This window comes from Mesoplodon mirus (assembly GCF_964341445.2).
Source record: "Mesoplodon mirus genome assembly, chromosome: 7".
Classification (NCBI taxonomy): domain Eukaryota; kingdom Metazoa; phylum Chordata; class Mammalia; order Artiodactyla; family Ziphiidae; genus Mesoplodon; species Mesoplodon mirus.
Window position 1 is genome coordinate 35353001 of NC_138983.1, and position 24388 is coordinate 35377388.

A 24388-nucleotide genomic window follows, 5' to 3' on the forward strand; every position below is an offset into this window, starting at 1 on the left:
GTTGAAACCTTTTTGGAGGTTAGATTTGCATGAGTCATATAATTCCTCATGTTGAGCTTTTATCCATTTTCCTCTTTTTTGAAAATGAGTGAGTCAAACTTACCCCCCCATACTATCTCCTTGAAAATTTGCCAGTTTTGAATTTGTTTGGCCATTCCCTACCTCCGCACAATTATTTAGGGCAGGTGTCCTTTACAGCCCTGAGTCCCTGTGAATGTTAAGTGACCATTAGCTGTGGGTTTAAAGCCACTCTTGTGGGAAACGGCCTCAAGGCGGCAGCATTTCTACATTTCCAACTCTGGGTTTTTGGGCAACAGAGCTTCCCTGGAGATCGTGTTAGTAAGCTGCAAATTAGAGTGGAATGTGCCAGCGCAAACCCCCAAGAGCTTATATCTCCTAAATTGTTGTTTGTTTTTTAAATTTAATTTTTATTAATTATCAGAGCAAATTTGATAAAAATGTAGATTCTCCTAGGTGTACAGTTTCTGGTTCATCCTATCAATGTATCTGTCTATTCCTCTTTGGATCCTTTCCCTTGGATGTCTTTAGAGAGTGTTGAGTAGACCTGTCTGTGTATTCCATAGGTATTTCGTGATTATATATTTCATATGTATTAGTATATGTCTGTTAACCCCCATATCCTAATTCATACATTCCTTACACCTTTCCATTTGGTTAAACATAATTTGGTTTTCTGAATCTATGCGTGTCCTTCTCTTGGAAATTATTTCATGGGTATCAATTTTTAGGTAACACCTATAAGTGATGTCATAGGATGTCTGTCTTTCGGTTTCTTTCCTACTTCATGTTGGGTGATTATCTGTAGATCCTTCGATGGTGGTGCCAACGGCACTGTTCCATGCTTTTTCATGGCTAATATTCCATTGTGTACACGGACGACTTCTTCTTGGTGCATTTTTCTGTTGATGGACATTTTGGATTCTTCCAGGTCTTGGCTGTGATACATGTTGCTGCAGTGCAGGATTGCCAGCCTGTGTCTTTTTGATTCTGGTCTACTCAGGTGATAGGCCCACGAGTGGGCCTACCAGATCACATGGTAGCTCCATGTTTACCCTTAAACGCACCTCCATTCTGTTCTCAGTACTGGCTGTTACCAGGTTACATCCCACCAGCAGCTAAAGGGTATGCAGTTCTCTAAAACCCCTTCAGCATTTACTCTTTGTAGACTGTTTTTGCTGATGATCATTCTGACGGCTCTGAGGCGAACGTTTTTGTACACTGGATTTGCATGTCTTTATTAATTCCTGATGTTCAGCCTTGTTCCATTCCCGATTTTTAACAAAAAAGAAAGACGGAAAAAGAAGCAGAAGCCAAATGTGCATAAATTATGCCTCTTGAAACTGTCGGTTTGAAATGTGGACGTCTTTTGAATTTTTTGGTCGATATACAACCCCAGGATTTGTTTTCAGGGCAGGTGTGATTTACAGGCCTTCAATTATTCTGAATATCCACTGACTATTAGCGCTGGGATTAAAGCTGCTGTTGTGTGAAACGCCCACAAGGTGGCAGCAGTTGTCCTTTACCATATCTGGTTACTAGGGCAAGAGAGCCTCAATGGAAGTCGTGTTCTAGGTTGTAATTTAGAATGGAATGTGCCAAGAAAAAGCCCTTTATGTCTCACTACTTCTTGTTCGCCTTTTTAATTTAATTTTTATTTTTTATCACAGCAAGTTTGATTACAATGTTTGGCTTGTTCTAGGTGTGCAAGATGTGGTTCTTTTACACATAAACATATGTCTGTTCTTCCTGGGATCCTTTTCCATGTACGTGATGACAGAATGTTGAGTAGTCTTCTCTTGGTATTCCATAGGTGTTTGGTGATTCTATATTTCACCTGCGTTTGTATATGTCTGTTAACCTGAATATCCTAACGTATCCAATCCTCACAAATTTCCATTGGTGAACCATAAGTTTGTTGAATGAGTCTGTGGTTGCCCTTCTCTGTGGAAATATCTTCACTGGTATCAGTTTATAGGTAACACCTATAAATGATATCATACGATATGTGTCTTTCTCTTTCTGACGTACTACAAGTTGTGTGATTACGTCTAGACTCATCTACGGTGCTGCAAATGGCATTGTGTCCTTTTTTTCCTTGGCTAATATTCCGTCTGTACATGTACCAGTTCTGCTTTGTCCACTCATCTGTTGATGGACTTTTTGGTTGCTTCCATGTCTTGGCTATTGTAATGCTGCGGCTATGCACATTTGCCTGCCTGTGTCTTTCCAATTCTGTGTCCTTAGGTTATAGGCCCAGGAGTGGGCCTGCTGGATCATATGGTAGCAAAATGTTTACCTTGTAAAGGCACCTCCATTCTGTTCTCATTAGTGGCTCTTACCAGGTTACGTCCCACTTAAAGTTGAGGGGGTATGCACTACTCCACAACAACTTCAGCATTTATTGTTTGTAGTTTTTTTGCTGATGTTTATTCTGACTAGTGTGAGCTGATACCTCTTTGAGGCTGGATTTGCATGCGTCTCATAATCCCTGGAAATTGAGCTTTCTGGCATGTCCTTTTTTTCTTCAAACCGTGAAGTACACCTTACCTCTTCAGATTGTTTTCGTGAAGTACGTGTGACATTTAGAAATATTTTGGCCATTACCTCCCTCAAGACATTTTGAGGGCAGGTTTTATTTACAGCCCTCCAGTACTGGTGCCTATGAAGTGACCCTTAGCACAGGTTTTAAAGCTGCTGTTGCAGGTAACGGCCAGAGGGCGGCAGCATTTCTGCTTTTCCCAATCTGGTAACTAGGGAAACAGACTTTCCTGGCAGTGGTGTTCCTCGGTTATAAATTAGAGTGGAATGTGCCCGGATAAACACCCAAAGCTGATGTCTGCCTACATATGTTTGTTTTCTAAATTGAATTTATATTTTTTATTGGAGTCATATTCTATTTTGTACATAGACCACTTCTTCTTTGTGCATTCCTCTGTTGATGGACATTTTCGTAGCTTCCAGGTGTTGGCTATGGTAAATATTGCTAGAGTGCAGGATTGCCAGCCTGTGTCTTTTTTTTTGTCATATGTGGGCCTCACACTGCCGTGGCCCCTCCCATTGGAGAGCACAGGCTCCGGACGCGCAGGCCCAGCAGCCATAGCTCACGGGACAAGCCGCTCCATGGCATGTTGGATTTTCCCGCAGCGGGGCATGAACCCGTGTCCCCTGCATCGGTGGTGGACTCTCAACCACTGCGCCACCAGTGAAGCCCAGCCTGTGTCTTTTTGATTCTCATCCTCTCAGGCGATAGGCCCAGCAGTGGGTATGCTTGATTGAATGGTAGCTCAGTATTTACCTTTTCAAGGCACCTCCTCTGTGTTTTCCTTACTGGTTCTTACCATGTCCCACATTGAACCAAGGATACGCATTTCTCCACAACCCCTTCAGCATTTATTGTTTGCAGAAGTTTTGCTGATGGCCATTCTGACTGGTGTGAGCTGATCGGATTTTTGTAACTTGGATTTGCATGTCTTTAATTATTCCAAATGTTCACTTTTCCACACCTTTTAAAATTTCTGTTAAAAAATGCAAAACACGGAGAGTGCAGTTAACCTCTTGAAATTGTCTTCTTGAAAGGTTGCCCTCAAAATTGAATTTTTGGGTCAATTTTCGACCCCAGGATTGTTTCTGAGGGTAGGTGTCATTCACAGGATTGTAATGAGTGTGAATATTTAGTGACCATTAGCACTGGGTTTAAAGCTGCTGTTGTGGGAAACGGCCACAAGGCGGCAGCATTTCTCCATTCCCAAATCTGGTTACTAGGGCAGCAGAGCCTTTCTGGAAGTCCTGTTCCTAGGCTGTAAATTAAAATGGAATGTGGCAGGAGAAATCCCCATAAGTTTCTGTTACATTACTTCTTGTTCGTTGTTTTAGTTTTTTTAATCGGGGTAATGATTAGAATATTGTTTGTCCTAGGTGTACACAATCTGGTTCATTTGTGCATAACATACATATATATATATATATATATATATTCATGTACAGATCCACTTCCCATGTAAATTGTTGCAGAGTGTTCCATAGACCTCCCTTGCTGTATGGTCGGTCTTTTGGATATATATATTTAATAGGTATTTGTAAACGTATGGTAACCGTAATCTTAATTTTTCCATTCCCCCCCTTTCCTTTTAGATAAGCATAGTTTGTTTTCTAAGTCTGTGAGTGTCTTTCTCTGTGGAAATATGTTCATTTGTGTCCGTTGTTAGATAACACCTATAAGTGATGTCATAGGATATGTCTTTTGCTTTCCGACTTACCTCATGTTCTGTGATTATCTCTAGGCTCATCTATGGTGCCTCAAAGAGCAGTGTTTCATTGTTTCCCATGGCAAATATTCCTTTTTGTACATGGACCACTTCTTTTTCCACTCATCTGGTGATGGACATTTTGGTTGCTTCCGTGTCTTGGCTATTGTGAAAATTCCTGCAGTGCAGCTGTTGAAGCCTGTGCCTTCTTGACTCTGGATTTCTCGGGTGAGAGGCTCAGCAGTGGGCCTGCTGAATGGAATGGTGGCTCAATTTTTTCATTTAAACGCAGCTCCTTTCTGTTCTCATTATTGGCTGTTACCCCTTTACATCTCACCTGCAGCTAGAGGGTACAGAGTTCTCTGAAACCCCTTCAGCATTTATTGTTTATAGACTTTTAGCTGATGGTGGTTGACATGTTTGAGCTGAAACCTTTTTGGAGGTTAGATTTGCATGAGTCATATAATTCCTCATGTTGAGCTTTTATCCATTTTCCTCTTTTTTGAAAATGAGTGAGTCAAACTTACCCCCCCATACTATCTCCTTGAAAATTTGCCAGTTTTGAATTTGTTTGGCCATTCCCTACCTCCGCACAATTATTTAGGGCAGGTGTCCTTTACAGCCCTGAGTCCCTGTGAATGTTAAGTGACCATTAGCTGTGGGTTTAAAGCCACTCTTGTGGGGAACGGCCTCAAGGCGGCAGCATTTCTACATTTCCAACTCTGGGTTTTTGGGCAACAGAGCTTTCCTGGAGATCGTGTTAGTAAGCTGCAAATTAGAGTGGAATGTGCCAGCGCAAACCCCCAAGAGCTTATATCTCCTAAATTGTTGTTTGTTTTTTAAATTTAATTTTTATTAATTATCAGAGCAAATTTGATAAAAATGTAGATTCTCCTAGGTGTACAGTTTCTGGTTCATCCTATCAATGTATCTGTCTATTCCTCTTTGGATCCTTTCCCTTGGATGTCTTTAGAGAGTGTTGAGTAGACCTGTCTGTGTATTCCATAGGTATTTCGTGATTATATATTTCATATGTATTAGTATATGTCTGTTAACCCCCATATCCTAATTCATACATTCCTTACACCTTTCCATTTGGTTAAACATAATTTGGTTTTCTGAATCTATGCGTGTCCTTCTCTTGGAAATTATTTCATGGGTATCAATTTTTAGGTAACACCTATAAGTGATGTCATAGGATGTCTGTCTTTCGGTTTCTTTCCTACTTCATGTTGGGTGATTATCTGTAGATCCTTCGATGGTGGTGCCAACGGCACTGTTCCATGCTTTTTCATGGCTAATATTCCATTGTGTACACGGACGACTTCTTCTTGGTGCATTTTTCTGTTGATGGACATTTTGGATTCTTCCAGGTCTTGGCTATGATACATGTTGCTGCAGTGCAGGATTGCCAGCCTGTGTCTTTTTGATTCTGGTCTACTCAGGTGATAGGCCCACGAGTGGGCCTACCAGATCACATGGTAGCTCCATGTTTACCCTTAAACGCACCTCCATTCCGTTCTCAGTACTGGCTGTTACCAGGTTACATCCCACCAGCAGCTAAAGGGTATGCAGTTCTCTAAAACCCCTTCAGCATTTACTCTTTGTAGACTGTTTTTGCTGATGATCATTCTGACGGCTCTGAGGCGAACGTTTTTGTACACTGGATTTGCATGTCTTTATTAATTCCTGATGTTCAGCCTTGTTCCATTCCCGATTTTTAACAAAAAAGAAAGACGGAAAAAGAAGCAGAAGCCAAATGTGCATAAATTATGCCTCTTGAAACTGTCGGTTTGAAATGTGGACGTCTTTTGAATTTTTTGGTCGATATACAACCCCAGGATTTGTTTTCAGGGCAGGTGTGATTTACAGGCCTTCAATTATTCTGAATATCCACTGACTATTAGCGCTGGGATTAAAGCTGCTGTTGTGTGAAACGCCCACAAGGTGGCAGCAGTTGTCCTTTACCATATCTGGTTACTAGGGCAAGAGAGCCTCAATGGAAGTCGTGTTCTAGGTTGTAATTTAGAATGGAATGTGCCAGGAAAAAGCCCTTTATGTCTCACTACTTCTTGTTCGCCTTTTTAATTTAATTTTTATTTTTTATCACAGCAAGTTTGATTACAATGTTTGGCTTGTTCTAGGTGTGCAAGATGTGGTTCTTTTACACATAAACATATGTCTGTTCTTCCTGGGATCCTTTTCCATGTACGTGATGACAGAATGTTGAGTAGTCTTCTCTTGGTATTCCATAGGTGTTTGGTGATTCTATATTTCACCTGCGTTTGTATATGTCTGTTAACCTGAATATCCTAACGTATCCAATCCTCACAAATTTCCATTGGTGAACCATAAGTTTGTTGAATGAGTCTGTGGTTGCCCTTCTCTGTGGAAATATCTTCACTGGTATCAGTTTATAGGTAACACCTATAAATGATATCATACGATATGTGTCTTTCTCTTTCTGACGTACTACAAGTTGTGTGATTACGTCTAGACTCATCTACGGTGCTGCAAATGGCATTGTGTCCTTTTTTTCCTTGGCTAATATTCCGTCTGTACATGTACCAGTTCTGCTTTGTCCACTCATCTGTTGATGGACTTTTTGGTTGCTTCCATGTCTTGGCTATTGTAATGCTGCGGCTATGCACATTTGCCTGCCTGTGTCTTTCCAATTCTGTGTCCTTAGGTTATAGGCCCAGGAGTGGGCCTGCTGGATCATATGGTAGCAAAATGTTTACCTTGTAAAGGCACCTCCATTCTGTTCTCATTAGTGGCTCTTACCAGGTTACGTCCCACTTAAAGTTGAGGGGGTATGCACTACTCCACAACAACTCCAGCATTTATTGTTTGTAGTTTTTTTGCTGATGTTTATTCTGACTAGTGTGAGCTGATACCTCTTTGAGGCTGGATTTGCATGCGTCTCATAATCCCTGGAAATTGAGCTTTCTGGCATGTCCTTTTTTTCTTCAAACCGTGAAGTACACCTTACCTCTTCAAATTGTTTTCGTGAAGTACGTGTGACATTTAGAAATATTTTGGCCATTACCTCCCTCAAGACATTTTGAGGGCAGGTTTTATTTACAGCCCTCCAGTACTGGTGCCTATGAAGTGACCCTTAGCACAGGTTTTAAAGCTGCTGTTGCAGGTAACGGCCAGAGGGCGGCAGCATTTCTGCTTTTCCCAATCTGGTAACTAGGGAAACAGACTTTCCTGGCAGTGGTGTTCCTCGGTTATAAATTAGAGTGGAATGTGCCCGGATAAACACCCAAAGCTGATGTCTGCCTACATATGTTTGTTTTCTAAATTGAATTTATATTTTTTATTGGAGTCATATTCTATTTTGTACATAGACCACTTCTTCTTTGTGCATTCCTCTGTTGATGGACATTTTCGTAGCTTCCAGGTGTTGGCTATGGTAAATATTGCTAGAGTGCAGGATTGCCAGCCTGTGTCTTTTTTTTTTTGTCATATGTGGGCCTCACACTGCCGTGGCCCCTCCCATTGGAGAGCACAGGCTCCGGACGCGCAGGCCCAGCAGCCATAGCTCACGGGACAAGCCGCTCCACGGCATGTTGGATTTTCCCGCAGCGGGGCATGAACCCGTGTCCCCTGCATCGGTGGCGGACTCTCAACCACTGCGCCACCAGTGAAGCCCAGCCTGTGTCTTTTTGATTCTCATCCTCTCAGGCGATAGGCCCAGCAGTGGGTATGCTTGATTGAATGGTAGCTCAGTATTTACCTTTTCAAGGCACCTCCTCTGTGTTTTCCTTACTGGTTCTTACCATGTCCCACGTTGAACCAAGGATACGCATTTCTCCACAACCCCTTCAGCATTTATTGTTTGCAGAAGTTTTGCTGATGGCCATTCTGACTGGTGTGAGCTGATCGGATTTTTGTAACTTGGATTTGCATGTCTTTAATTATTCCTAATGTTCACTTTTCCACACCTTTTAAAATTTCTGTTAAAAAATGCAAAACACGGAGAGTGCAGTTAACCTCTTGAAATTGTCTTCTTGAAAGGTTGCCCTCAAAATTGAATTTTTGGGTCAATTTTCGACCCCAGGATTGTTTCTGAGGGTAGGTGTCATTCACAGGATTGTAATGAGTGTGAATATTTAGTGACCATTAGCACTGGGTTTAAAGCTGCTGTTGTGGGAAACGGCCACAAGGCGGCAGCATTTCTCCATTCCCAAATCTGGTTACTAGGGCAGCAGAGCCTTTCTGGAAGTCCTGTTCCTAGGCTGTAAATTAAAATGGAATGTGGCAGGAGAAACCCCCATAAGTTTCTGTTACATTACTTCTTGTTCGTTGTTTTAGTTTTTTTAATCGGGGTAATGATTAGACTATTGTTTGTCCTAGGTGTACACAATCTGGTTCATTTGTGCATAACATACATACATATATATATATATATATATAGATATATATATATATATATATATATATATATATTCATGTACAGATCCACTTCCCATGTAAATTGTTGCAGAGTGTTCCATAGACCTCCCTTGCTGTATGGTCGGTCTTTTGGATATATATATTTAATAGGTATTTGTAAACGTATGGTAACCGTAATCTTAATTTTTCCATTCCCCCCCTTTCCTTTTAGATAAGCATAGTTTGTTTTCTAAGTCTGTGAGTGTCTTTCTCTGTGGAAATATGTTCATTTGTGTCCGTTGTTAGATAACACCTATAAGTGATGTCATAGGATATGTCTTTTGCTTTCCGACTTACCTCATGTTCTGTGATTATCTCTAGGCTCATCTATGGTGCCTCAAAGAGCAGTGTTTCATTGTTTCCCATGGCAAATATTCCTTTTTGTACATGGACCACTTCTTTTTCCACTCATCTGGTGATGGACATTTTGGTTGCTTCCGTGTCTTGGCTATTGTGAAAATTCCTGCAGTGCAGCTGTTGAAGCCTGTGCCTTCTTGACTCTGGATTTCTCGGGTGAGAGGCTCAGCAGTGGGCCTGCTGAATGGAATGGTGGCTCAATTTTTTCATTTAAACGCAGCTCCTTTCTGTTCTCATTATTGGCTGTTACCCCTTTACATCTCACCTGCAGCTAGAGGGTACAGAGTTCTCTGAAACCCCTTCAGCATTTATTGTTTATAGACTTTTAGCTGATGGTGGTTGACATGTGTGAGTTGAAACCTTTTTGGAGGTTAGATTTGCATGAGTCATATAATTCCTCATGTTGAGCTTTTATCCATTTTCCTCTTTTTTGAAAATGAGTGAGTCAAACTTACCCCCCCATACTATCTCCTTGAAAATTTGCCAGTTTTGAATTTGTTTGGCCATTCCCTACCTCCGCACAATTATTTAGGGCAGGTGTCCTTTACAGCCCTGAGTCCCTGTGAATGTTAAGTGACCATTAGCTGTGGGTTTAAAGCCACTCTTGTGGGAAACGGCCTCAAGGCGGCAGCATTTCTACATTTCCAACTCTGGGTTTTTGGGCAACAGAGCTTTCCTGGAGATCGTGTTAGTAAGCTGCAAATTAGAGTGGAATGTGCCAGCGCAAACCCCCAAGAGCTTATATCTCCTAAATTGTTGTTTGATTTTTAAATTTAATTTTTATTAATTATCAGAGCAAATTTGATAAAAATGTAGATTCTCCTAGGTGTACAGTTTCTGGTTCATCCTATCAATGTATCTGTCTATTCCTCTTTGGATCCTTTCCCTTGGATGTCTTTAGAGAGTGTTGAGTAGACCTGTCTGTGTATTCCATAGGTATTTCGTGATTATATATTTCATATGTATTAGTATATGTCTGTTAACCCCCATATCCTAATTCATACATTCCTTACACCTTTCCATTTGGTTAAACATAATTTGGTTTTCTGAATCTATGCGTGTCCTTCTCTTGGAAATTATTTCATGGGTATCAATTTTTAGGTAACACCTATAAGTGATGTCATAGGATGTCTGTCTTTCGGTTTCTTTCCTACTTCATGTTGGGTGATTATCTGTAGATCCTTCGATGGTGGTGCCAACGGCACTGTTCCATGCTTTTTCATGGCTAATATTCCATTGTGTACATGGACGACTTCTTCTTGGTGCATTTTTCTGTTGATGGACATTTTGGATTCTTCCAGGTCTTGGCTATGATACATGTTGCTGCAGTGCAGGATTGCCAGCCTGTGTCTTTTTGATTCTGGTCTACTCAGGTGATAGGCCCACGAGTGGGCCTACCAGATCACATGGTAGCTCCATGTTTACCCTTAAACGCACCTCCATTCTGTTCTCAGTACTGGCTGTTAGCAGGTTACATCCCACCAGCAGCTAAAGGGTATGCAGTTCTCTAAAACCCCTTCAGCATGTACTCTTTGTAGACTGTTTTTGCTGATGATCATTCTGACGGCTCTGAGGCGAACGTTTTTGTACACTGGATTTGCATGTCTTTATTAATTCCTGATGTTCAGCCTTGTTCCATTCCCGATTTTTAACAAAAAAGAAAGACGGAAAAAGAAGCAGAAGCCAAATGTGCATAAATTATGCCTCTTGAAACTGTCGGTTTGAAATGTGGACGTCTTTTGAATTTTTTGGTCGATATACAACCCCAGGATTTGTTTTCAGGGCAGGTGTGATTTACAGGCCTTCAATTATTCTGAATATCCACTGACTATTAGCGCTGGGATTAAAGCTGCTGTTGTGTGAAACGCCCACAAGGTGGCAGCAGTTGTCCTTTACCATATCTGGTTACTAGGGCAAGAGAGCCTCAATGGAAGTCGTGTTCTAGGTTGTAATTTAGAATGGAATGTGCCAGGAAAAAGCCCTTTATGTCTCACTACTTCTTGTTCGCCTTTTTAATTTAATTTTTATTTTTTATCACAGCAAGTTTGATTACAATGTTTGGCTTGTTCTAGGTGTGCAAGATGTGGTTCTTTTACACATAAACATATGTCTGTTCTTCCTGGGATCCTTTTCCATGTACGTGATGACAGAATGTTGAGTAGTCTTCTCTTGGTATTCCATAGGTGTTTGGTGATTCTATATTTCACCTGCGTTTGTATATGTCTGTTAACCTGAATATCCTAACGTATCCAATCCTCACAAATTTCCATTGGTGAACCATAGGTTTGTTTAATGAGTCTGTGGTTGCCCTTCTCTGTGGAAATATCTTCACTGGAATCAGTTTATAGGTAACACCTATAAATGATATCATACGATATGTGTCTTTCTCTTTCTGACGTACTACAAGTTGTGTGATTACGTCTAGACTCATCTACGGTGCTGCAAATGGCATTGTGTCCTTTTTTTCCTTGGCTAATATTCCGTCTGTACATGTACCAGTTCTGCTTTGTCCACTCATCTGTTGATGGACTTTTTGGTTGCTTCCATGTCTTGGCTATTGTAATGCTGCGGCTATGCACATTTGCCTGCCTGTGTCTTTCCAATTCTGTGTCCTTAGGTTATAGGCCCAGGAGTGGGCCTGCTGGATCATATGGTAGCAAAATGTTTACCTTGTAAAGGCACCTCCATTCTGTTCTCATTAGTGGCTCTTACCAGGTTACGTCCCACTTAAAGTTGAGGGGGTATGCACTACTCCACAACAACTCCAGCATTTATTGTTTGTAGTTTTTTTGCTGATGTTTATTCTGACTAGTGTGAGCTGATACCTCTTTGAGGCTGGATTTGCATGCGTCTCATAATCCCTGGAAATTGAGCTTTCTGGCATGTCCTTTTTTTCTTCAAACCGTGAAGTACACCTTACCTCTTCAAATTGTTTTCGTGAAGTACGTGTGACATTTAGAAATATTTTGGCCATTACCTCCCTCAAGACATTTTGAGGGCAGGTTTTATTTACAGCCCTCCAGTACTGGTGCCTATGAAGTGACCCTTAGCACAGGTTTTAAAGCTGCTGTTGCAGGTAACGGCCAGAGGGCGGCAGCATTTCTGCTTTTCCCAATCTGGTAACTAGGGAAACAGACTTTCCTGGCAGTGGTGTTCCTCGGTTATAAATTAGAGTGGAATGTGCCCGGATAAACACCCAAAGCTGATGTCTGCCTACATATGTTTGTTTTCTAAATTGAATTTATATTTTTTATTGGAGTCATATTCTATTTTGTACATAGACCACTTCTTCTTTGTGCATTCCTCTGTTGATGGACATTTTCGTAGCTTCCAGGTGTTGGCTATGGTAAATATTGCTAGAGTGCAGGATTGCCAGCCTGTGTCTTTTTTTTTTGTCATATGTGGGCCTCACACTGCCGTGGCCCCTCCCATTGGAGAGCACAGGCTCCGGACGCGCAGGCCCAGCAGCCATAGCTCACGGGACAAGCCGCTCCACGGCATGTTGGATTTTCCCGCAGCGGGGCATGAACCCGTGTCCCCTGCATCGGTGGCGGACTCTCAACCACTGCGCCACCAGTGAAGCCCAGCCTGTGTCTTTTTGATTCTCATCCTCTCAGGCGATAGGCCCAGCAGTGGGTATGCTTGATTGAATGGTAGCTCAGTATTTACCTTTTCAAGGCACCTCCTCTGTGTTTTCCTTACTGGTTCTTACCATGTCCCACGTTGAACCAAGGATACGCATTTCTCCACAACCCCTTCAGCATTTATTGTTTGCAGAAGTTTTGCTGATGGCCATTCTGACTGGTGTGAGCTGATCGGATTTTTGTAACTTGGATTTGCATGTCTTTAATTATTCCTAATGTTCACTTTTCCACACCTTTTAAAATTTCTGTTAAAAAATGCAAAACACGGAGAGTGCAGTTAACCTCTTGAAATTGTCTTCTTGAAAGGTTGCCCTCAAAATTGAATTTTTGGGTCAATTTTCGACCCCAGGATTGTTTCTGAGGGTAGGTGTCATTCACAGGATTGTAATGAGTGTGAATATTTAGTGACCATTAGCACTGGGTTTAAAGCTGCTGTTGTGGGAAACGGCCACAAGGCGGCAGCATTTCTCCATTCCCAAATCTGGTTACTAGGGCAGCAGAGCCTTTCTGGAAGTCCTGTTCCTAGGCTGTAAATTAAAATGGAATGTGGCAGGAGAAACCCCCATAAGTTTCTGTTACATTACTTCTTGTTCGTTGTTTTAGTTTTCTTAATCGGGGTAATGATTAGACTATTGTTTGTCCTAGGTGTACACAATCTGGTTCATTTGTGCATAACATACATACATATATATATATATATATATATATATATATATATATATATATATTCATGTACAGATCCACTTCCCATGTAAATTGTTGCAGAGTGTTCCATAGACCTCCCTTGCTGTATGGTCGGTCTTTTGGATATATATATTTAATAGGTATTTGTAAACGTATGGTAACCGTAATCTTAATTTTTCCATTCCCCCCCTTTCCTTTTAGATAAGCATAGTTTGTTTTCTAAGTCTGTGAGTGTCTTTCTCTGTGGAAATATGTTCATTTGTGTCCGTTGTTAGATAACACCTATAAGTGATGTCATAGGATATGTCTTTTGCTTTCCGACTTACCTCATGTTCTGTGATTATCTCTAGGCTCATCTATGGTGCCTCAAAGAGCAGTGTTTCATTGTTTCCCATGGCAAATATTCCTTTTTGTACATGGACCACTTCTTTTTCCACTCATCTGGTGATGGACATTTTGGTTGCTTCCGTGTCTTGGCTATTGTGAAAATTCCTGCAGTGCAGCTGTTGAAGCCTGTGCCTTCTTGACTCTGGATTTCTCGGGTGAGAGGCTCAGCAGTGGGCCTGCTGAATGGAATGGTGGCTCAATTTTTTCATTTAAACGCAGCTCCTTTCTGTTCTCATTATTGGCTGTTACCCCTTTACATCTCACCTGCAGCTAGAGGGTACAGAGTTCTCTGAAACCCCTTCAGCATTTATTGTTTATAGACTTTTAGCTGATGGTGGTTGACATGTGTGAGTTGAAACCTTTTTGGAGGTTAGATTTGCATGAGTCATATAATTCCTCATGTTGAGCTTTTATCCATTTTCCTCTTTTTTGAAAATGAGTGAGTCAAACTTACCCCCCCATACTATCTCCTTGAAAATTTGCCAGTTTTGAATTTGTTTGGCCATTCCCTACCTCCGCACAATTATTTAGGGCAGGTGTCCTTTACAGCCCTGAGTCCCTGTGAATGTTAAGTGACCATTAGCTGTGGGTTTAAAGCCACTCTTGTGGGAAACGGCCTCAAGGCGGCAGCATTTCTACATTTCCAACTCTGGGTTTTTGGGCAACAGAGCTTTCCTGGAGATCGTGTTAGTAAGCTGCAAATTAGAGTGGAATGTGCCAGCGCAAACCCCTAAGAGCTTATATCTCCTAAATTGTTGTTTGTTTTTTAAATTTAATTTTTATTAATTATCAGAGCAAATTTGATAAAAATGTAGATTCTCCTAGGTGTACAGTTTCTGGTTCATCCTATCAATGTATCTGTCTATTCCTCTTTGGATCCTTTCCCTTGGATGTCTTTAGAGAGTGTTGAGTAGACCTGTCTGTGTATTCCATAGGTATTTCGTGATTATATATTTCATATGTATTAGTATATGTCTGTTAACCCCCATATCCTAATTCATACATTCCTTACACCTTTCCATTTGGTTAAACATAATTTGGTTTTCTGAATCTATGCGTGTCCTTCTCTTGGAAATTATTTCATGGGTATCAATTTTTAGGTAACACCTATAAGTGATGTCATAGGATGTCTGTCTTTCGGTTTCTTTCCTACTTCATGTTGGGTGATTATCTGTAGATCCTTCGATGGTGGTGCCAACGGCACTGTTCCATGCTTTTTCATGGCTAATATTCCATTGTGTACATGGACGACTTCTTCTTGGTGCATTTTTCTGTTGATGGACATTTTGGATTCTTCCAGGTCTTGGCTATGATACATGTTGCTGCAGTGCAGGATTGCCAGCCTGTGTCTTTTTGATTCTGGTCTACTCAGGTGATAGGCCCACGAGTGGGCCTACCAGATCACATGGTAGCTCCATGTTTACCCTTAAACGCACCTCCATTCTGTTCTCAGTACTGGCTGTTACCAGGTTACATCCCACCAGCAGCTAAAGGGTATGCAGTTCTCTAAAACCCCTTCAGCATTTACTCTTTGTAGACTGTTTTTGCTGATGATCATTCTGACGGCTCTGAGGCGAACGTTTTTGTACACTGGATTTGCATGTCTTTATTAATTCCTGATGTTCAGCCTTGTTCCATTCCCGATTTTTAACAAAAAAGAAAGACGGAAAAAGAAGCAGAAGCCAAATGTGCATAAATTATGCCTCTTGAAACTGTCGGTTTGAAATGTGGACGTCTTTTGAATTTTTTGGTCGATATACAACCCCAGGATTTGTTTTCAGGGCAGGTGTGATTTACAGGCCTTCAATTATTCTGAATATCCACTGACTATTAGCGCTGGGATTAAAGCTGCTGTTGTGTGAAACGCCCACAAGGTGGCAGCAGTTGTCCTTTACCATATCTGGTTACTAGGGCAAGAGAGCCTCAATGGAAGTCGTGTTCTAGGTTGTAATTTAGAATGGAATGTGCCAGGAAAAAGCCCTTTATGTCTCACTACTTCTTGTTCGCCTTTTTAATTTAATTTTTATTTTTTATCACAGCAAGTTTGATTACAATGTTTGGCTTGTTCTAGGTGTGCAAGATGTGGTTCTTTTACACATAAACATATGTCTGTTCTTCCTGGGATCCTTTTCCATGTACGTGATGACAGAATGTTGAGTAGTCTTCTCTTGGTATTCCATAGGTGTTTGGTGATTCTATATTTCACCTGCGTTTGTATATGTCTGTTAACCTGAATATCCTAACGTATCCAATCCTCACAAATTTCCATTGGTGAACCATAAGTTTGTTGAATGAGTCTGTGGTTGCCCTTCTCTGTGGAAATATCTTCACTGGTATCAGTTTATAGGTAACACCTATAAATGATATCATACGATATGTGTCTTTCTCTTTCTGACGTACTACAAGTTGTGTGATTACGTCTAGACTCATCTACGGTGCTGCAAATGGCATTGTGTCCTTTTTTTCCTTGGCTAATATTCCGTCTGTACATGTACCAGTTCTGCTTTGTCCACTCATCTGTTGATGGACTTTTTGGTTGCGTCCATGTCTTGGCTATTGTAATGCTGTGGCTATGCACATTTGCCTGCCTGTGTCTTTCCAATTCTGTGTCCTTAGGTTATAGGCCCAGGAGTGGGCCTGCTGGATCATATGGTAGCAAAATGTTTACCTTGTAAAGGCACCTCCATTCTGTTCTCATTAGTGGCTCTTACCAGGTTACGTCCCACTTAAAGTTGAGGGGGTATGCACTACTCCACAACAACTCCAGCATTTATTGTTTGTAGTTTTTTTGCTGATGTTTATTCTGACTAGTGTGAGCTGATACCTCTTTGAGGCTGGATTTGCATGCGTCTCATAATCCCTGGAAATTGAGCTTTCTGGCATGTCCTTTTTTTCTTCAAACCGTGAAGTACACCTTACCTCTTCAAATTGTTTTCGTGAAGTACGTGTGACATTTAGAAATATTTTGGCCATTACCTCCCTCAAGACATTTTGAGGGCAGGTTTTATTTACAGCCCTCCAGTACTGGTGCCTATGAAGTGACCCTTAGCACAGGTTTTAAAGCTGCTGTTGCAGGTAACGGCCAGAGGGCGGCAGCATTTCTGCTTTTCCCAATCTGGTAACTAGGGAAACAGACTTTCCTGGCAGTGGTGTTCCTCGGTTATAAATTAGAGTGGAATGTGCCCGGATAAACACCCAAAGCTGATGTCTGCCTACATATGTTTGTTTTCTAAATTGAATTTATATTTTTTATTGGAGTCATATTCTATTTTGTACATAGACCACTTCTTCTTTGTGCATTCCTCTGTTGATGGACATTTTCGTAGCTTCCAGGTGTTGGCTATGGTAAATATTGCTAGAGTGCAGGATTGCCAGCCTGTGTCTTTTTTTTTTGTCATATGTGGGCCTCACACTGCCGTGGCCCCTCCCATTGGAGAGCACAGGCTCCGGACGCGCAGGCCCAGCAGCCATAGCTCACGGGACAAGCCGCTCCACGGCATGTTGGATTTTCCCGCAGCGGGGCATGAACCCGTGTCCCCTGCATCGGTGGCGGACTCTCAACCACTGCGCCACCAGTGAAGCCCAGCCTGTGTCTTTTTGATTCTCATCCTCTCAGGCGATAGGCCCAGCAGTGGGTATGCTTGATTGAATGGTAGCTCAGTATTTACCTTTTCAAGGCACCTCCTCTGTGTTTTCCTTACTGGTTCTTACCAGGTCCCACGTTGAACCAAGGATACGCATTTCTCCACAACCCCTTCAGCATTTATTGTTTGCAGAATATTTGCTGATGGCCATTCTGACTGGTGTGAGCTGATCGGATTTTTGTAACTTGGATTTGCATGTCTTTAATTATTCCTAATGTTCACTTTTCCACACCTTTTAAAATTTCTGTTAAAAAATGCAAAACACGGAGAGTGCAGTTAACCTCTTGAAATTGTCTTCTTGAAAGGTTGCCCTCAAAATTGAATTTTTGGGTCAATTTTCGACCCCAGGATTGTTTCTGAGGGTAGGTGTCATTCACAGGATTGTAATGAGTGTGAATACTTAGTGACCATTAGCACTGGGTTTAAAGCTGCTGTTGTGGGAAACGGCCACAAGGCGGCAGCATTTCTCCATTCCCAAATCTGGTTACTAGGGCAGCAGAGCCTTTCTGGAAGTCCTGTTCCTAGGCTGTAAATTAAAATGGAATGTGGCAGGAGAAACCCCCATAAGTTTCTGTTACATTACTTCTTGTTCGTTGTTTTAGTTTTTTTAATCGGGGTAATGATTAGACTATTGTTTGTCCTAGGTGTACACAATCTGGTTCATTTGTGCATAACATACATATATATATATATATATATATATTCATGTACAGATCCACTTCCCATGTAAATTGTTGCAGAGTGTTCCATAGACCTCCCTTGCTGTATGGTCGGTCTTTTGGATATATATATTTAATAGGTATTTGTAAACGTATGGTAACCGTAATCTTAATTTTTCCATTCCCCCCCTTTCCTTTTAGATAAGCATAGTTTGTTTTCTAAGTCTGTGAGTGTCTTTCTCTGTGGAAATATGTTCATTTGTGTCCGTTGTTAGATAACACCTATAAGTGATGTCATAGGATATGTCTTTTGCTTTCCGACTTACCTCATGTTCTGTGATTATCTCTAGGCTCATCTATGGTGCCTCAAAGAGCAGTGTTTCATTGTTTCCCATGGCAAATATTCCTTTTTGTACATGGACCACTTCTTTTTCCACTCATCTGGTGATGGACATTTTGGTTGCTTCCGTGTCTTGGCTATTGTGAAAATTCCTGCAGTGCAGCTGTTGAAGCCTGTGCCTTCTTGACTCTGGATTTCTCGGGTGAGAGGCTCAGCAGTGGGCCTGCTGAATGGAATGGTGGCTCAATTTTTTCATTTAAACGCAGCTCCTTTCTGTTCTCATTATTGGCTGTTACCCCTTTACATCTCACCTGCAGCTAGAGGGTACAGAGTTCTCTGAAACCCCTTCAGCATTTATTGTTTATAGACTTTTAGCTGATGGTGGTTGACATGTGTGAGTTGAAACCTTTTTGGAGGTTAGATTTGCATGAGTCATATAATTCCTCATGTTGAGCTTTTATCCATTTTCCTCTTTTTTGAAAATGAGTGAGTCAAACTTACCCCCCCATACTATCTCCTTGAAAATTTGCCAGTTTTGAATTTGTTTGGCCATTCCCTACCTCCGCACAATTATTTAGGGCAGGTGTCCTTTACAGCCCTGAGTCCCTGTGAATGTTAAGTGACCATTAGCTGTGGGTTTAAAGCCACTCTTGTGGGAAACGGCCTCAAGGCGGCAGCATTTCTACATTTCCAACTCTGGGTTTTTGGGCAACAGAGCTTTCCTGGAGATCGTGTTAGTAAGCTGCAAATTAGAGTGGAATGTGCCAGCGCAAACCCCCAAGAGCTTATATCTCCTAAATTGTTGTTTGTTTTTTAAATTTAATTTTTATTAATTATCAGAGCAAATTTGATAAAAATGTAGATTCTCCTAGGTGTACAGTTTCTGGTTCATCCTATCAATGTATCTGTCTATTCCTCTTTGGATCCTTTCCCTTGGATGTCTTTAGAGAGTGTTGAGTAGACCTGTCTGTGTATTCCATAGGTATTTCGTGATTATATATTTCATATGTATTAGTATATGTCTGTTAACCCCCATATCCTAATTCATACATTCCTTACACCTTTCCATTTGGTTAAACATAATTTGGTTTTCTGAATCTATGCGTGTCCTTCTCTTGGAAATTATTTCATGGGTATCAATTTTTAGGTAACACCTATAAGTGATGTCATAGGATGTCTGTCTTTCGGTTTCTTTCCTACTTCATGTTGGGTGATTATCTGTAGATCCTTCGATGGTGGTGCCAACGGCACTGTTCCATGCTTTTTCATGGCTAATATTCCATTGTGTACATGGACGACTTCTTCTTGGTGCATTTTTCTGTTGATGGACATTTTAGATTCTTCCAGGTCTTGGCTATGATACATGTTGCTGCAGTGCAGGATTGCCAGCCTGTGCCTTTTTGATTCTGGCCTACTCAGGTGATAGGCCCACGAGTGGGCCTACCAGATCACATGGTAGCTCCATGTTTACCCTTAAACGCACCTCCATTCTGTTCTCAGTACTGGCTGTTACCAGGTTACATCCCACCAGCAGCTAAAGGGTATGCAGTTCTCTAACACCCCTTCAGCATTTACTCTTTGTAGACTGTTTTTGCTGATGATCATTCTGACGGCTCTGAGGCGAACGTTTTTGTACACTGGATTTGCATGTCTTTATTAATTCCTGATGTTCAGCCTTGTTCCATTCCCGATTTTTAACAAAAAAGAAAGACAGAAAAAGAAGCAGAAGCCAAATGTGCATAAATTATGCCTCTTGAAACTGTCGGTTTGAAATGTGGACGTCTTTTGAATTTTTTGGTCGATATACAACCCCAGGATTTGTTTTCAGGGCAGGTGTGATTTACAGGCCTTCAATTATTCTGAATATCCACTGACTATTAGCGCTGGGATTAAAGCTGCTGTTGTGTGAAACGCCCACAAGGTGGCAGCAGTTGTCCTTTACCATATCTGGTTACTAGGGCAAGAGAGCCTCAATGGAAGTCGTGTTCTAGGTTGTAATTTAGAATGGAATGTGCCAGGAAAAAGCCCTTTATGTCTCACTACTTCTTGTTCGCCTTTTTAATTTAATTTTTATTTTTTATCACAGCAAGTTTGATTACAATGTTTGGCTTGTTCTAGGTGTGCAAGATGTGGTTCTTTTACACATAAACATATGTCTGTTCTTCCTGGGATCCTTTTCCATGTACGTGATGACAGAATGTTGAGTAGTCTTCTCTTGGTATTCCATAGGTGTTTGGTGATTCTATATTTCACCTGCGTTTGTATATGTCTGTTAACCTGAATATCCTAACGTATCCAATCCTCACAAATTTCCATTGGTGAACCATAGGTTTGTTTAATGAGTCTGTGGTTGCCCTTCTCTGTGGAAATATCTTCACTGGAATCAGTTTATAGGTAACACCTATAAATGATATCATACGATATGTGTCTTTCTCTTTCTGACGTACTACAAGTTGTGTGATTACGTCTAGACTCATCTACGGTGCTGCAAATGGCATTGTGTCCTTTTTTTCCTTGGCTAATATTCCGTCTGTACATGTACCAGTTCTGCTTTGTCCACTCATCTGTTGATGGACTTTTTGGTTGCTTCCATGTCTTGGCTATTGTAATGCTGCGGCTATGCACATTTGCCTGCCTGTGTCTTTCCAATTCTGTGTCCTTAGGTTATAGGCCCAGGAGTGGGCCTGCTGGATCATATGGTAGCAAAATGTTTACCTTGTAAAGGCACCTCCATTCTGTTCTCATTAGTGGCTCTTACCAGGTTACGTCCCACTTAAAGTTGAGGGGGTATGCACTACTCCACAACAACTCCAGCATTTATTGTTTGTAGTTTTTTTGCTGATGTTTATTCTGACTAGTGTGAGCTGATACCTCTTTGAGGCTGGATTTGCATGCGTCTCATAATCCCTGGAAATTGAGCTTTCTGGCATGTCCTTTTTTTCTTCAAACCGTGAAGTACACCTTACCTCTTCAAATTGTTTTCGTGAAGTACGTGTGACATTTAGAAATATTTTGGCCATTACCTCCCTCAAGACATTTTGAGGGCAGGTTTTATTTACAGCCCTCCAGTACTGGTGCCTATGAAGTGACCCTTAGCACAGGTTTTAAAGCTGCTGTTGCAGGTAACGGCCAGAGGGCGGCAGCATTTCTGCTTTTCCCAATCTGGTAACTAGGGAAACAGACTTTCCTGGCAGTGGTGTTCCTCGGTTATAAATTAGAGTGGAATGTGCCCGGATAAACCCCCAAAGCTGATGTCTGCCTACATATGTTTGTTTTCTAAATTGAATTTATATTTTTTATTGGAGTCATATTCTATTTTGTACATAGACCACTTCTTCTTTGTGCATTCCTCTGTTGATGGACATTTTCGTAGCTTCCAGGTGTTGGCTATGGTAAATATTGCTAGAGTGCAGGATTGCCAGCCTGTGTCTTTTTTTTTGTCATATGTGGGCCTCACACTGCCGTGGCCCCTCCCATTGGAGAGCACAGGCTCCGGACGTGCAGGCCCAGCAGCCATAGCTCACGGGACAAGCCGCTCCACGGCATGTTGGATTTTCCCGCAGCGGGGCATGAACCCGTGTCCCCTGCATCGGTGGCGGACTCTCAACCACTGCGCCACCAGTGAAGCCCAGCCTGTGTCTTTTTGATTCTCATCCTCTCAGGCGATAGGCCCAGCAGTGGGTATGCTTGATTGAATGGTAGCTCAGTATTTACCTTTTCAAGGCACCTCCTCTGTGTTTTCCTTACTGGTTCTTACCATGTCCCACGTTGAACCAAGGATACGCATTTCTCCACAACCCCTTCAGCATTTATTGTTTGCAGAAGTTTTGCTGATGGCCATTCTGACTGGTGTGAGCTGATCGGATTTTTGTAACTTGGATTTGCATGTCTTTAATTATTCCTAATGTTCACTTTTCCACACCTTTTAAAATTTCTGTTAAAAAATGCAAAACACGGAGAGTGCAGTTAACCTCTTGAAATTGTCTTCTTGAAAGGTTGCCCTCAAAATTGAATTTTTGGGTCAATTTTCGACCCCAGGATTGTTTCTGAGGGTAGGTGTCATTCACAGGATTGTAATGAGTGTGAATATTTAGTGACCATTAGCACTGGGTTTAACGCTGCTGTTGTGGGAAACGGCCACAAGGCGGCAGCATTTCTCCATTCCCAAATCTGGTTACTAGGGCAGCAGAGCCTTTCTGGAAGTCCTGTTCCTAGGCTGTAAATTAAAATGGAATGTGGCAGGAGAAACCCCCATAAGTTTCTGTTACATTACTTCTTGTTCGTTGTTTTAGTTTTTTTAATCGGGGTAATGATTAGAATATTGTTTGTCCTAGGTGTACACAATCTGGTTCATTTGTGCATAACATACATACATACATATATATATATATATATATATATATATATATATTCATGTACAGATCCACTTCCCATGTAAATTGTTGCAGAGTGTTCCATAGACCTCCCTTGCTATAAGGTCGGTCTTTTGGATATATATATTTAATAGGTATTTGTAAACGTATGGTAACCGTAATCTTAATTTTTCCATTCCCCCCCTTTCCTTTTAGATAAGCATAGTTTGTTTTCTAAGTCTGTGAGTGTCTTTCTCTGTGGAAATATGTTCATTTGTGTCCGTTGTTAGATAACACCTATAAGTGATGTCATAGGATATGTCTTTTGCTTTCCGACTTACCTCATGTTCTGTGATTATCTCTAGGCTCATCTATGGTGCCTCAAAGAGCAGTGTTTCATTGTTTCCCATGGCAAATATTCCTTTTTGTACATGGACCACTTCTTTTTCCACTCATCTGGTGATGGACATTTTGGTTGCTTCCGTGTCTTGGCTATTGTGAAAATTCCTGCAGTGCAGCTGTTGAAGCCTGTGCCTTCTTGACTCTGGATTTCTCGGGTGAGAGGCTCAGCAGTGGGCCTGCTGAATGGAATGGTGGCTCAATTTTTTCATTTAAACGCAGCTCCTTTCTGTTCTCATTATTGGCTGTTACCCCTTTACATCTCACCTGCAGCTAGAGGGTACAGAGTTCTCTGAAACCCCTTCAGCATTTATTGTTTATAGACTTTTAGCTGATGGTGGTTGACATGTGTGAGTTGAAACCTTTTTGGAGGTTAGATTTGCATGAGTCATATAATTCCTCATGTTGAGCTTTTATCCATTTTCCTCTTTTTTGAAAATGAGTGAGTCAAACTTACCCCCCATACTATCTCCTTGAAAATTTGCCAGTTTTGAATTTGTTTGGCCATTCCCTACCTCCGCACAATTATTTAGGGCAGGTGTCCTTTACAGCCCTGAGTCCCTGTGAATGTTAAGTGACCATTAGCTGTGGGTTTAAAGCCACTCTTGTGGGAAACGGCCTCAAGGCGGCAGCATTTCTACATTTCCAACTCTGGGTTTTTGGGCAACAGAGCTTTCCTGGAGATCGTGTTAGTAAGCTGCAAATTAGAGTGGAATGTGCCAGCGCAAACCCCCAAGAGCTTATATCTCCTAAATTGTTGTTTGTTTTTTAAATTTAATTTTTATTAATTATCAGAGCAAATTTGATAAAAATGTAGATTCTCCTAGGTGTACAGTTTCTGGTTCATCCTATCAATGTATCTGTCTATTCCTCTTTGGATCCTTTCCCTTGGATGTCTTTAGAGAGTGTTGAGTAGACCTGTCTGTGTATTCCATAGGTATTTCGTGATTATATATTTCATATGTATTAGTATATGTCTGTTAACCCCCATATCCTAATTCATACATTCCTTACACCTTTCCATTTGGTTAAACATAATTTGGTTTTCTGAATCTATGCGTGTCCTTCTCTTGGAAATTATTTCATGGGTATCAATTTTTAGGTAACACCTATAAGTGATGTCATAGGATGTCTGTCTTTCGGTTTCTTTCCTACTTCATGTTGGGTGATTATCTGTAGATCCTTCGATGGTGGTGCCAACGGCACTGTTCCATGCT